The sequence below is a fragment of the Lytechinus variegatus genome, chromosome 6 (assembly GCF_018143015.1).
Source record: "Lytechinus variegatus isolate NC3 chromosome 6, Lvar_3.0, whole genome shotgun sequence".
Taxonomy (NCBI): domain Eukaryota; kingdom Metazoa; phylum Echinodermata; class Echinoidea; order Temnopleuroida; family Toxopneustidae; genus Lytechinus; species Lytechinus variegatus.
This window is the reverse complement of record NC_054745.1, coordinates 46,748,216-46,754,063: the sequence shown is the minus strand read 5'-3', so window position 1 is coordinate 46,754,063 and position 5,848 is coordinate 46,748,216.

Here is a 5,848-nt window from a genome sequence, read left to right as displayed (position 1 = left end):
CTTTAACCCTATCTAGGCCGGGGTATTTTGGGAGTTCCTATGGCCGGGGGGGGGCCTCCCAGGCCCCCCCCTAAGATCTTGGCCGTCGACCGCGCGATCGCGCCGAAAATTGGCACGCAGGTTGCCTGGGACATAATCTACAAGATTGTATAGTAATTTATTTCATGTGAATCGCTATTAAGTGATTATGCTAATTTATGCGTAATTAGTATGCGAAATCATACTTTTTCCTCTAACTCCCTAAATAAAGCTCCAAATGTACTAATTTTTGGTATAGAAACTCTTTGTGGTGTCCTTAGCAAGTGTACATGAAAAAAATTGTGACATCAAATCATTTTCTTATGTATTATATTGTTTTTTGCAATTTCTTATGTATTTCTTTGTTTTTTGACCTTTTGTTTTTCATTGTTTTTTCAATGAAATTTGTTGGGGACTCTTCTGTGATCATAAAAAGCATAAAATGAATACATTTAGACTAGCAAAACTAAAAATAATCATACATTTATGAATTTTGGTTGAAAGCACAATTTGCATTGACTTTGTACACGAAATCACGTTTTTGAGCCATTTTCGGTCTGACATGCACTTACTCAATGTTACGTAATTTCAGAACCACGTACCCGGGTGACGCAAAATTGGTCTCAAAAGTTGCGCAAGACTTGAAAGTAAAAAGTCAGCGAGCGGCGCGGTCAAAAAATTTCGCACGGCAAAAATATCGCGCGATTCGTTGAGGGGGGGCCTCCGAGGCCCCCCCCCCCGGCCTAGATAGGGTTAAAGGTATGCTTGATGTATATCTCGATCATTTCAGCAGATAAATTATCCAAGACTTTTGGCAACCAATTGATTTAATTTCTGTAAAAAAAGTGTCTATGATTTGCACTGACACTGCAGTGAATACTGTCTATGTACGCCCACTACACTAGATTACATGTAGCTACCATAAGGGAGGCAGCTGTGTGTATTTAATATTTGGTCTCCCTTATCCAGATTGGTGCTGGTCCCAACGTGTCCGGATAAGTGAGGTTGGACTGTATATTATAAATTAATACGTATATTTTATAAGTATAATAAAATGAAAAAAATGAAGCTTACAATAATTCACCATTCCCTCAGTCACATTTTTCTTTAAACCTTTAACATGTCTGTGTGATGAAGTTACTGTTGGACATTGTTTGTAATAAAAAGAAAACCTGTTAATATTTTGATTAATTCAAGAATAACAAAAACATGATTTTTGTTCTCCATATTTTTGTCACTTCTCGTGTATGAGGGCCTATAGTGGTTTAGCTTGCTTAAACACATAATTAAGTAGTTCATAATACTCTGAATAGATGCTCAGGCTTCAAGACTGAATGCTTGATCAGTGTAAATAGATTGTTTGTATTCGATTGGTCTAAATTCAGGTTAGAAAGCCAATGAAACAGGTTATATTTGGGTTCTGATTCTATTCCAAATGAGAAAATAGACTGGACTCTATTTCAGAAGACTTGTAATAAATAGCAAACTGTGCCATTATGATGTACTGTACATAAAAAAGGTTTTTTTTTATAGAGGACTGAAGTGCCGCCCGGTCAAAAGAATGATACAGATTATAAAACTTAAAGGTCAAGTCCTCCTCTGAAAAATGTTGATTTGAATCAATAGAAAAAAATCAGACAAGCACAATGCTGAAAATTTCATCAAAATCGGATGTAAAATAAGAAAGTTATGACATTTCAAAGTTTCGCTATTTTCAACAATATAGTTACATGAACGAGCCAGTTACATCCAAATGAGAGATTCGATGATGTCACTCACTCACTATTTCTTTTGTTTTTTATTGTTTGAATTATACAATATTTCAATTTTTACGAATTTGACGATTAGGACCTCCTTGCCTGAAGCACAAAATGTTAAAATAAAGGAATTCCACATGTTCAGGGAGGAATGGAACTTCATTTCTCATGACGATGACGAGAAAATAACAATATTTCATATAATAAAATACAAAAGAAATAGTGAGTGATGTCATCAACTCTCTCATTTGGATGTAACTGGCTCGTTCATATAACTATTTTGTTGAAAATAAGCAAAACTTCAAAATGCCATAACTTTCTTATTTTACATCCGATTTGATGAAATTTTCAGTGTTATGCTTGTTGAATTTTTCTCTTTTTATTCAAATCAAGTTTTTGTTGGGGTGGACTTGTCCTTTAAAGCAAGGTGCATAGAACTGGTTCAGGTTTGCATTAGTTTATTTCTAGACTAAATCAATTTACTTTATTCTCTGTCATGTAGTACTATCCCGTGCGTACGTCCAAGCCGAGTGAGAGCATAAGTCCGAAAACCGCTCTGCCCAAATTTTTTTGGTGGCGGACAGGTTCTCGGATTTGCGTGCTCACTCGGCTTGGACGTATGCATGGGATAGTACAATACAATACAGAATAGAATTAAATCATCTAGAACTAGACTAGGGTTGCATGGCCATAGTGAGAGTAAAATGAAGGGAGGGGGCGCGAAATGAACAGAGAGAGAGGAGGGGAGATAGAATGTGTGAGAGTGTATGAGTGAGGAGGGGGATTAAGAGAGAAAGTGAGAGTGGTTGGATGGAGTAAATGGTTTATTTTCAATTGGTTTAAAACCATATTGTCCAATTACCAACTCGTCTATTATTTGGTCTACCATCAGTTTGTCCATTATCCACATGGTCTAATTCACATTTCGTTCAATCACCAATTCGTCTTATAACTAGTTGGTCCAATAGCTTTTTAGTTCTATACCATGTGGTCTTGGACTGGAAATGAACGAAAAGAAAATGGGTATTAGACCAACTGGTTATGAAACAAAATGGTCATAGACGAAGTGATTGTTTGACCAAATGATTATTGGACCACCTGGTTGTTAAATGAAATATTGATTGAAGTAATGACATTGGTCTAAATGAAAATAGACCATGTGATGAGTTGTAGCAATAGATCAATTTTCTGATTAACAAGAATGACAGAAAGAGTGAGAGACAAGAAGGGTTTAAAAAGGAATGAATGAGGAAGAATGTATGACTTGGATATGAACTAGAGACAGAAAATATTGAGGTTGAAAACAAATGAATGAGAATTATATTCTCTTTCATTTTTTGAGGGGGGATTGCATTTGAGGAATAATTTTCTTTTTAATAATTCTCAGGGTTTATCTTCTATGGGCAATCTGATACCTATAATACTGGTATATGTTTTTAAATACAAATGAGTATTGTGTATTGAGTTATTGTGTTAGGCTATGTGTTAACTCTGTGTTAATGAGAAGCCAAACATGTCAAAATTAGTTTACTTTATTAAAACTAATGAATTCCAGTCAGTTCAGAACAATTCCAGTGTCAAATGATCTGACAAATTAAATGTGTACTGGTAGAAACACCTGTTACAATTGGTTATCAAGTTAAACCACAACTTTTCAAAAGTTCAGAATATGGGCCGATGACTTTGAAACCATGATTCATGAACAACCTACTAGATGGAGGCTGCATCTAAGTTTGTCTTCACTGCTATGTCTGATGCCACTGGCGGATCGTGACCCAGAGGAGACAATGTTTGGAGGGGCACTGTGTTGTTTGTGAACAACTTGACGCTGTGCTCCTCAAATGCTTTATCTCTCTGGGTCCACCACTGTCTGATGCAACCATTCTTAATAATTAAGTCATTTTAGTTTTATCAATGATTCAGTGCAGACCAGAGCATATTTTGTAGTCTTGATGTAACAGGCCTTGCCACATCAGACTCATAACAGAAAATAAACCAACAGCCTGGAATATAGGCTAGACTCTCACAGAATGCAGTAATCGGACCATGATCTTTACAATGAACCCTTAAAATGGAAAATGGAGCTATAGAAATCTAATGTAAAGTATTAAGTTAAAAGCTGCTTTGACACGAGAACAGAATAACATACAAACAAGAATGTGATGTTATTTGTATTTATTCATACTATATATCAATCATGATTAGCAATATAATGCACGCTATATTTCTGACTAGTAAGGTTTCATCTTCATGACTTGGGAATGTATTGTGGATGTAGACCAATTCATGTGGTCTGAAGTAAGAAACCAGCTGAAAGAACTGGTATTGGTAATTCTGGAGAAGTAAAAGCTTCATGATATTTGATTAGTAAAAATATTCATAGAGTATTGAAAAATCTAAAACATACATGGAAACTTTATATGTTTTTTTAATCCATTAACAAATAATGTGAGATAATATATTGACCTTGTAGGGCTTTGCAAAAAGTTACTTGTTCTAAATGACAGACATATTTAATCTAAGACTTAAGGTATCAAATCAACATCCTTTAGAATTAATCCTGTCTACAAGAAAACACTGTCTCAAACAGCACTCTGAAAAAGGCAATCTATAATGCAAATCAACTTGTAGCCATGGGGGGGGGAGGGGTCCCCGATCCCTTCAATATGTTACCTTTTAAGCAGTGGCGGCACCAAGGGGGGGCATGGGGGGGCATTTGCCCCCCCCACTCAGAAGCTTTGCCCCCCCAGTTGCCCCCCCAGAAATTTTGAGGACTTAAAAGAAAATTATACAGTAATTTGTAAATAAGTAGATGCTGTCGTACTACATATTCAAGCTCAGCTGTGAAGTGCTCTAAAATACAATTTTCTGCTCTTCAAAACTTGAAAATTTTCTCACTTAGTCGCTGTTGGCTTCCTCGCACACTATTAGTTTGTAATAAGTTTATATCGCTTGTTATATCTTGCATTAAGGCAGACATTTCAATGTGTGATACACAAGCTAATGTAAGTGTTAAACTACAGTACATGGCGTGTATTCTGTCGTCAGCAATGTTTATTCTTTGGGGGGGGGGGGGCGTGGAGGACAAATACTCAAAGTCTGCCCCCTTCCTTGAAATAAATATGCATCTACTCATGTAAAATTTGGATTAAACTCATCGATTTGCTTCATTAACAAATAAGAATGCTTGAACTCTTCGTTCATAATTTGTCACCGTCATGGTTTTTAGCGAAAAAGTAAATAGGCTATGTAAAGATGTGCAATCTGCGATGGGTGTTCTGTCCCCTCCCTCTTAAATTTTCGACCTTTCCACGAGGGGAATGTCTGTATCTATTAGGCTATATTCTCATAACAAGACACCCAACTATAGTATATTTGAAAATAAACTTTACCCTGTGTATTAAAAACTTTCCTGTCTTCGGAAGAAAATTATTAGGCCTATGTATGAAAAAAATAAGATATGAAAAAGAGAACAGAAATTAAATATTGAAGTCTTTTACAATGCGATCATGCATTTTTTCTGATGTGATACAAAAATGTAAAAGTAGAATAGGTCTACGCCTTAAGATTACATATATGTAAATGTTCAGTTCATGATCTAGTTTTGATCAATAACTTTGCTCCATTAAGCATTACCTGATTTTACAAAAATTTCTGTTTATATCAAGTGTAACAAAAAAATGTTTATTGGGGCCACTAAAACTCGCGCTTCGCGCTCGATTTTTCCACACATGCAAAAAATTTTTTTGACTGCCCTTGCCCCCCCAATATTTTCTTTTGCCCCCCATTTGCCCCCCCACTTTGAAAATCCTGGTGCCGCCACTGCTTTTAAGAGAAAAATTATAATGGTAAGTTATGATCTGACTACATCAAAACACCAGTATACAGTGTATTTACATGGTTCATCCATCAGGCTCGGTCCAATTTTTGTGAAATAAATACTTGATGATACATGAACATCTTGCACACATTGTGACCCTAACCCAAAAGAATAACCCACATATCAAAGCTTACATGTACATCAAAAGGCCTTAAAAATATAAATACTATTTCACCAGTATACCTTTCATCAT